This window comes from Cylas formicarius, unplaced genomic scaffold, assembly GCF_029955315.1.
Source record: "Cylas formicarius isolate icCylForm1 unplaced genomic scaffold, icCylForm1.1 PGA_scaffold_10__41_contigs__length_53128322, whole genome shotgun sequence".
Classification (NCBI taxonomy): Eukaryota; Metazoa; Arthropoda; class Insecta; order Coleoptera; family Brentidae; genus Cylas; species Cylas formicarius.
In genome coordinates this window covers 3,905,196-3,915,659 of record NW_026844214.1, presented here as the reverse complement: position 1 = coordinate 3,915,659, position 10,464 = coordinate 3,905,196, and the positions used below count along the sequence as shown (strand labels likewise).

The 10,464-nt window shown below is 35.2% G+C and overlaps 1 protein-coding gene across 4 annotated transcripts in view; it reads right to left on the bottom strand.

Annotated features, from left to right (window-relative positions):
- LOC132696523 (inactive dipeptidyl peptidase 10) overlaps window positions 1-10,464 on the bottom strand; it is a 227,673-nt gene that overhangs the window by 8,155 nt on the left and 209,054 nt on the right. The gene's annotated exons all lie outside the window — the stretch shown is intronic.

Sequence of the window (10,464 nt, the reverse complement as noted above, 5' to 3'; positions counted from 1 at the left end):
CTACAACGATCGTTCAATTTTACATCCGCAGAATCAGACAAGCTCGATATTATATATTAATAACAATACTTCATACATCAAAAAATCAATCAAATCAAGATCTGTTAATATAGTGCTTTCATAGATAGTTTTGGCGTTATTGTTTTTATTGATTGATTGATTTATTGTAGTGCTTACAGTTACTAACGAGATAGCGTTACAAAAAACAAGACGACAAAGAAATTTTTCCAAACAAAAAATATATACTTAATTTTGCCAATGGGAACAAAAGTAGTGTTAAGAAATATTGGAAGAAATATGAAAAAGGAAAACAAGGCATAACAGTACGATCCTACTAACGACGTAAAACGAATCCCTGTACAGTAAAAAAAAAAACAAGTATAACAGTTTTATAATGCAGATATAAAGCGATCTCAATTAAAAGAGGGTTGCATTTTGTCACCATTGCTTTTTAATTTATACTAGGAGACAATATTCGAAGAAGCTTTCGAAAAGATGGAAAAAGGAATAAAAATAAATGGGGTAATAATAAACAACTTAAGATATCCAGATGATTCCGTTCCACTGGTAGATAAAGGACTTCAAAAACTCCTAGATCAAGTAAAAGTTTCATGCAACCATTACCGTCTTAAACTTAACATCAAAAAACCAAACTTATGGCTGTAACTAAAGAGCCGAATATACTGTGGATCGGCGAAAGTAAACTTGAAAGGGTCAAGAGGATTAAATATCTGGGACAATTATTAAGAGAGGACTGGGACCATTCACACGTATGAGGAAAGTGGTGTGTGGACACGAACTTAAAATTAAGCTCAGAATGAAAACGTTTTCTCAATTTCTCTCTATTTTAAAAGCCAGACTACCTTAAAAAAGCTAGAAGCTTTTGAAATGGGTGTACTATTTGGTTATCATTTGGATATATTAATCACACTGTAATGGAGTGGTTTCAAACAGTTCCTAATCTAAAATCAAAAGTAAACAAAATAAGAATCTAGTCATGTCTTACGTGAAGTCAAGTTTTCAATCCACCTCGTATATTTCTGAGAGCCGAGTGTATTTTTGCAAGACGTTCTAAATAATATAATCATCAAGTTTCATTCCATAATTTAATTCATATTTAGAAAACATCTTCAATTATGATCAAAGTCTTGACTGGAACCTTCGGCACTGTACTAACACGCAATAACGCGTTTTACCACAAACCGAAACTCAATTTCACCTTCATATAACCTTTTCCATATGTCATTGACTTCTCGACTTTGATTTTATCTTTGACTGGATGATAAGGGCAGTTTAATTTTTTGGCAATTGATGTTTTAGTAGGATTTGAGTTGACATAACCTCAAAAATCCCAAATGACATCATGGGTAAGTTTTCTACCATTTTCTGGAATTCGGAATTTAGCGAGGCCCTAAACAACTTCCTACTCTAGGGTTTTTTTCTTCCTGTTCTACTTTTTTTCGATTTCGACACTTTCTGGTTGCTGGCGAGTACATGTTGGAGTTGTTAGAGTTATGGATTTCAAGTAGATTCGTGTAGGAGCCAGCCAGACATTTTACCGAGACATTTCAACCAGGACGGGTTCAATACGCTAGAGTTTTTACCAAAGAGTGCGATTGTGAAATTTTCTTTCCTTTGGATATTTCGAAAGATTTATATCGACCTTCTCAGAATGTACAATTTTTTTGTTAAATAATCTGTAAGGCAAATTGCAAGTTGGAGTCGATACTTCTAGAGTGTTTCCGTTATCAACTTGGTTAAAAGTTTTGGATCTCAATAATTAAGCATCTTATGCACAAACAACTCCTGAGCAAGCTTTAATTGCACGCTTGCAAAAACAAGTATGGCAAATATAAAATTGAAGAAATAACTGCGAAATACCGAGTCGCTGCGAAATAAAACCTATGGAGATGATATGGAATCAGGTAAAGCGACTTGTGGCAATGAACAACTCTGATTTTAATTTCGTTCCTTAATAGATGAAGCATTTCATGTTTTTGTGTTGCTGAACAAAATTGGAGTAAATATGTTAATTACGTCGCAGAAACAAACGAAAGGGAAATGTGACGAACTTCTGAAATTCTGGTGACAGTTCCGAGATCGACATTAACATTTTGGATCTTGTACAAGAATAAAAAAAGCAGGCACGGTAATAGTATATTATGCAACAATTGCATAGTAAAATACTTAATTACACACCGATATATCGAGCAGGAACCGTCACTTTACCACGTCAGTTTCGTTTCACATGAATCTTAGCCACTTCGGACATTTCCGGAATTAATAGTAATAATAATCAACTTTATTTCACATTGTGTCATAAATACATTACCTAAAAATAATATACCAAACACAAAGCACTAGATATTCTTACAAATTTCAATTACATCGTATTAATTAAACAATTATTTAAATATTACAGAAAAAATCTTCTATGGAGTAAGGTTATAACTCTATCAATAACTTTTTTATTGTGTATTTAAACATTTTTAGATTTGCAATTGTTTTTATAATCCCAGGCACATGTAATAAGGACTCCTTTTAGTTAAGGTTAAACGGTGAATAGGGTAATTTACATTTAGGGTTCTGGTATTATATCTATGAGATATCTGTAGTTCGAAGTGCTTTCGACCCGATGTTTTCGGAGATATTTCCCACACTTTGAATTTTGACGTTTGTCAATTCTGACGGTCATGTCAGCGAATTTTTTGTTGTTGTTTTGCGAAAATGTACCCAAAAAGTAACGGTCCTGGAAAAAGAATACTATGGAACACGTTCGGTAAACTGTTAAAGTCACTCGTTTATTAAACACTCGCTCCGCTTATGTCAAATAAACTCGTGAGTCAAATGCCGTTTACCGCATATATATTAAATATACTTGTTTTCCTTTTATTTTAATGCTGCGTCTGTCTGTGGGAAAGACTAGTTTATAAATAAATAAATAAGCTGCCTAACAGCTTCTGGCATACAAACACTGAGAACTGTGAATTACTCCTACCTTAATCCTCCCCCCCCCCCCCCCCCCAAGCGCTTCGGTAGGTAGGATGTTTGATATTAAACGTAATCCGAATTGAGTCGCAGGTGAAGCCCAGGACAGAAAATGGCAGCCAGTTAAATTTCCCTCTTACCCGGTCGGATGTTTGGATCGTTAAACAGTTTCAAGCAAACAAAAAACTTTTCACTCCAACTAACCCGCGAGTTCCTGATTACTAAATTATCTTCCGACTGCTGTAAATTTTTTTTTTTGCGAAATAAAGTTTTTCTCGGGCGCGGTCTCTACCGTCTCGCTAACTGTCGTATTTATTGAAAAGAAAACTGGAAAAGTTTGCCGTATAACTTTAATTCGAAGTGGTAAATATGGGAGTTAATCTTCTCGCGCGGAAAAGTTGGCGGTAGCAAATAATAAGTCCGCTACAGGTTTCGATAAAATTCATTTCGCGTTTTCCGACACTGCAGAGATTTTATCCGTTAGTGGATCTTAAAAGTGTAAGCGTTGATTGGGGACTAACAATATTTTTGAGGTTGTTGGTGTTCGGAATTTGCTGACGCCTATTTATATTTACACTGTATTAAATCTACAGTCAGTATTCTTTGGTTCCAGAGAACTTTCAGAGAAGTTTTGTATTTTGTCGCTGGAAAATGTTCAAAAAAATCGTGAGAATTGGGGCATATACGACTTGAAAAGTTTCCGACCTAAAAATGATACAAGACAGTTTTTTTTTAATTTTTCTACATAGTCTCTTTGTAGGTTTATAAACTTCCCCCAGCGATGCTTCCATCTCTAACCCGTCCAAATAGTACCCAGAGTTTTTCTCAGCAAATTAGTTGTTCACGAAGGTTATTGCGTCCTCATTTGACGAAAACCATTGTCCTCCAAGCGCAGTTTTTAGATGAGTGAACAAAAATAAGTCGAAACCGTAATGGCAACCGCTAAAGACTCATCTGCAATTTCTGCAATTTCTATCCTCAGCTTGTGCGTAGTTTTCTTCTGTAATGGTTTTTCCTTTTCGAAGGTGATTGATTAAGATGACTCCGTGGCTGTCCTAACAAACAGTTCACTAACAACATGTTCACAGCAGAAAAAAAAGTTGTTGCTTGTTTCGGAGAAAGTTCCTCATCCGTAGTCCACTGTTTTGATTGTCTTTTTGGCTGAGGAATATAATGGTGTATCCAAGTTTCATCTACTGCCGCTACTTTTACTTCTACTCGCGTTTTGGTCTACGTCTACTCTGCTATCTCCCTCGCTTTAAATTGATGATCGTTTAACACCATTTGATGAGCTTTAGCAATATTATTTTCCACGAAAACACTCATGTCGACTCACTCAAACGACTCCCAACTAAAAACTTGCAAAATGGCTGAAACTTTGGTAAGGATCTATCAAGAGGAGCACAACTACGATCACTAGCTTTTAGTAACCAGTGCCGCCATCTTCGGAGGTGGGAAACTTTTCAAGTGACCCCCGTAGAGTGAGCGGCTAACATATGGAACAAATTCATTTAATGAACAGGTATTGGATTTTAAGAAAAATGCTCGCACACGATCGTCATAACTTTGTCTGAGTTAAACATTAGATACAACGCCATTACTTTAAATAAAAAGTTTAGATCATCTAAAATTTGTGGATTTTTCATATGAATTCTTGATTTTAAAAATCCTCAAGGGAAAAAAATTGAGTAGAGTAATATCTGGAGATCGTGCAGATCATTCAACCGATCCCCTTCTACCAATCCACTGTCCAATCACTTTTCGAGCGCACTTAGCGAGCAAAATAAGGCGGAGCACCATCCTGTTGATCCTATCTGGCAAGCTGATTTGAATATATTTTTTGAATATATATTTTGAATATATTTTTTTGAATATTTTTGAAAATAAATACGAACTAAAAGTTCAGGTTTTCACGAAAGTTTAATAATGGAGAGGTATTTAAGTCTAATTGATCGTTAAGCAATACATTTGATTGTCTCATTTTGTTAATCTCCATGGCTTCCAATAAATTTAATTTTCTACTTCTTGTAGCTGTATATAAAATATAAAAATTGGTTCGTTTACATCTTTGCAATTCTAAACATGATCATCATTTCGGTATGATGTATATTATAAACTTTGAATTCATTAGGTAAGGCATTATAAGATATTAGATAAAATTAAAGAGAGTCAAATGAAAAAGATTTTTAGTTTTTTTTACAAATAAATTCGGTCAGAAAAGAATTATTAATAATTACAAGAAGTTGATTAACTAAACTAACTAGGTCGTACATGCCTCTTTCTAAATTTTTTGCGCTAAGAAAAACTTCTGAATCATGGATATTAAGCAAAGAGTCTTCTGTTCTTTGAAACCTTGAAAAATCTACCGGCGCAAGTATATGGAAAAAGGAACTTCATACTTTATTGGCCATAGACAAAACAAATGTTAATTGTAAGAAATTAAGAAAATGTAAGCATCAAAAGGACATTTTAAGTGGTTTACTCAGAACCCGGAAGAAAACGTTTCTATAAGTAACAGTGTTTTACAAGGAGGCAATATTGAAAACCCTGAATTTAACTGTTCTAAAAGTTGAATAGAAGAATGTACAAACAACATCAGTAGCGGAAAAATTGCACTAGAGTCTGCCGGAGTGGGTATGCATTCCGTGTATGGCCTACTCTCCGACAAAATTATAATTATTTTATAAAATGATACCCAATATAACATTGAAATTTGTTGGGAAACATTATGCCACAGGCAAATTGTCGAAAGAAAGGTTTACAGTTCTAGTGGCGACAAACATATCTCCAACAGAAAAAAGAAAATTGTTGATGACAGGAAATTTTACACATAAAGTATTCAGCAAACAGTAAAGCTTGGATGAGATCAGAGATCATCAGCTGAGTTATGTGAATAAGATGAATAACTGAAATCGAAGAAGAGGAAAATGTTACAATTATATAGCACACCCCCATGCGGAATTAGAACCAACCAAATTAGTGGTTATGCCACAAGTTCTAAACTTCAGCCAATGGATCAGGAAGTAATACATTCCCTCAAATGTCACTATAGGAAACATTTTTTTTTATGAAGATGTTGGAGACAATTGACAAAAATTAAGCCTTTTCTATAGACCTCGGGGATGTCGTAAACTACATTCATTTGGCTTGGAAATGGGTTACTAGAGAAACCCTTGCCAATTGCTTTAAGCGTGAAAGATTTTTAAGAATGGAACCTGAATATGACTCAGGTGCCGATTCACCACTTAACCAGTGGTCGGAAAAACATCAACTAGAACCAAAATTCAGCCACACTGAAAATGTGAAATTAATGGAAGAACACGTTAAAACCAGATTTAGTGACTTAAGTTTTAGCGAATACGTTACGACAGTGATATTGTAACAAGATTGATTTAAAAAAATCGTAGCAGTGCGAATCGTCTGCTCCGTACTATGGGCTACGCAGTCTACAACAAAGTCACTAGGCAGCTTTGGATTTTTAAAGCTTTGTGCCCTAGAGGGAAGCATTGCTTTTCTTCACTATGGAACTTTACATACACTCCTTTACATCTCGACGAACTTCAAAGTTACAGCAAAGTTTGGTAAATATTAAATTTTTTACAAATAATAGCGACGTCCAATGATATTTTTTCAAATATTTCGCGAACCCTGTATGATAAATGAAACCTGAAACTCTCTCTCGACACAGTTTACTATGCTGTTGAAATAAAATTGTCCCATCTTTAACGGGTTTTCATTTATCACCACAAAAACGGAAATTTTTAAGAACTTTTAGATTTTTCGAAAAAAATACTTGTAGTAAATGACGTCATCGCGTCTAGATTGAGGGCAAGAAATGGTGATTTTCACTTTTTTTAAATATGTCTTACAGTGTATGTGACAAAAACCGTAAATACAAAAATTGAAGATCTTGACGCATTGTACAATATCATCGAAACCAATTGGCCATATTTTTTGGGAATTTTGATTTACGGCTAATAATTTTCTCTGAAAAAGAACAATTTTCAGCGTCTTTTAGATGTTTTTTGAATTGAAAAAACCCTGTACTTAATCTGCGTCTCCTAGTATAATAATTTTGCCGATCAAGTTATTAGTTTTCAAAAAAAATAATTTTTTCTGCAAGAAAAAATAACAAAAACCAAAATTTCAAAAATTAAAAAAAAACTAGGCAAATCTTGATTGCTCCCAGTTTCTATGGCTTATATGTGGGTATGGGCTTTCACTTCTCTGCTAAATTTGAAGTCGATAGTTACACATTTGACAAATTTATTACTTTTTTGAATATGGTACAGAATATGCCAAACACCTTGTACAATATGTGAAAACCTAAAATACAAAATATTTAGCAGTCAATAGGGGCTATATGGTCTAGTGAAAGAAAATGGCAGTTGAAACATAGCCTTCTAGTTATGGTCAATTATCCTTATAAGGGGAACACAATTTTAAGTTTTTTGCAGTTTTCTGGCGCACCGTGTACTTTTTACAAAATCATCAAGAATAAATGATTTTGGCTAGGATCTCGTGCGTCTTCTGCTTCAAGAATTTTTTCGATCGTGCATAGCGTTTTTGAGAAATGATTTTTTTCTCGATACCCTGCAAATTCGATTTTTAAATGTTTAAAAATACTTCCCGACCCCGCAGCCACCTCAATTTCAATAGGTTCAGTTAGGAGATTAAACTCTATATTTGTTCCAATTTTGAAATCGATAGCTGTAAATCTCGGACACTCATCGTGTTTCATAGCAATGTACGAAAATCGCAAAAAAAAGACGGATGCTAATTTCCATTCGCAGTCATTTCCTATGGGCTTATATGTCTCGTGGTCATTTTAAAAGACACGAAATTTCAGCTCTCTCACTCAAATCTTTCGGAAGTTATTCACGTTTTTATGGACCGTCGACAGAAAACTGAGAACAGAGAACACAGAATACAGAATAGAGAACGGAGAACAGACAAAAAAAAGTAAAACGTTTATTTTTCGACGCTGATTTTATCGGTACCAACGGCGACGCTCCGTTGCCGAGATATAGGTTTCGTTGCCCAGTGCGTATACTTTCGAACAATTCGATTTCATCGGAGATTTTCTGCTGTGAAATTTGCATAACATTTTGTGTAAAAAAAAGAATATAGTGCTGTAAAACAGTTGAAATGTTGACAACAGCATATGGTAAATCTATATGAGCAAAAAAAAAATTTTTATAAGTGGTACAAGTTATTCCAAGATGGCCGAGAAGAAGTCGATGGCGAACCTCGGTCTGGAGGTTCGGATCATTATTAGAGAAATAACTGAAGACGTCGGCACCCCTATTGGCTCATGTCAGTTTTTTTTTAAGTTTTCGGCATGAAACGTGTATGAGCAAAATTTCCTACGAAACTGCTTAATTTTGAAAGGATCATCGAAGGAACATCGCACAGGAGCTGTTAAACTACGTCAGTGATGATCATGAAGGTCACGAAGGTGACGAATCATGGGTATATGGTTATGACGTCGAAACCAAAGGTCGGTCGTCCCAATGGAAGAACTGTACCACAAGGGCGTACGGAGTGTTACCTTGAAGTTATTCGCCGTTTGCAAGAACCAAAACCAAGAAAACGTCCGGAAATGTGGGAAAAGAATTCCTGGGTTTTGCATACCAATAACGCACCTACTCACTTATCTTTGCTTGTGACTAGCTTTTTCGCCAAAAATAAAATCACAATCATCCTTCAGCCATCATATTCACCGGATATGGCTGCTGCGACTTTTTCCTGTTTCCAAAACTCGAGAAACCCATGAAAGGAAGGTCATACCAGGAAGTGCTTACCAGAACTACCTCGAGGATTGGAAAAGACGTTAGTACAAGTATATTATATCTGGAGGGTGGGATTACTTTCAATGGGACAACATTAATTTTGATAAAACTTAAAACTCACCTTATTTTTTGAACACACCTCGTATACCGTTTATAACCTCGGATATAATGAACCAGATTCAGAACATTTTTCTGGTTCGTTATATCCGAACATTACTGTATTTGTAAATTCAAATGCACATTGAAAAAATTCTTGTTTGCGAATCTCCATAAATAAAGTTTTATATTCAAATGACTATGGCAATATTGTTGTTTCGTTTTCTTGATATGTAAGAGTTGTGTTATCATTTTCCTCAAAATCCAATACCTGATTTTGAAATGAAATGGTTCCATATTTAACCGTTCACTCTACATAATTAACACAAAAATCGCTTCCATTCCCTTCGGAGCTTTCGTTTCGCATCAAACCTAAAGCTTTCTCCGGCATTGCATGAGCCGAAAAACTCGGAGACGAACGAGAAGCTTTCCAAGTAAAATCCTGATTTTAGGTGGCATTATCGGTGGTTTCCCCTTTAAAATATTCCACGAACATGATTGCGACGACAAAGGAAAGTGGAGAGGCGAAGTCGAATTTGTTCATAAATTCAGATCATTAAGTACGAAGTACCTATACGTTCCATATAAGCATTTTTATCTCGGCATAGATTTTGTTTGATGATGCGCATCGTTCGTTCAAAATTGCGCTAGAATATCGGTTGGCTCTCAATGCATTTAATGGTACGCCAGCGAGCGAAATAAATATAAATTAAAATAACGACAGATGTGGGACAAGAAATGTCAAGAGATAAATATTTACTTGGGAGGCAGAAAATGAATAGTGGAAAAAATAAAAACCACAGAAAAACAGACCAACAAATTGCGATTTATGTCAATTAACAAATGGAAAGAATACTATGAAGAACTCCTGACTGAAAAAAGGGGTGAATATGCTACAAGATCCCCTAACGAAATAAGCATTGAGGGAGAACCTGTTAAAGTCTGTTTATAGATATAAGAAAGTGACTAACTGATACGAATTAAGGAAAGACCCGGGCAAGCTCTGAGAATGAAATATGGCCTAACAGGTCCGTACTTTAGAATTTAATTATTTGGGGTTCTGTTAGGAAAGATACTAAGCAATATTTATTTATTTATGTAAGCTAATTTTAGTAATCGAAAAATAAAAAAGCCGCTGTTCCCGGAGACATGCCCAATAAATGTATACACGGATATCTAATACCCGAGGACTGGGATTTAGGATATATTAGTCCTATATAGGAGATAAAAAGTGTCATAATTACAGAGGCATAACGGTTAATAGCTGTGGGGAGGTTGTACGGTCGAATACTTAAAAGAAGAATAGAAGACAACTTCCGAGAAAACGAAGAATAAAGCGGTTTACGAACGGGGAGGTCCTGTATAGATAATATATTTGTCGTGCGACAAGCAATGAAAAAACGTAGAGCCCACAACTTAACTACCCATTTAGTATTTATAGATTTTGAAAAAGCATACGACACGGTACCCTTGAAGATAATGTTTGAAGTATTAATGACAACCGGACTCAACAATGTATATGTGAGAGCCATCTGGAACGTATATAAAGATGCGACGGGTGTAATCAAGATGGGAGTACATGGATCGA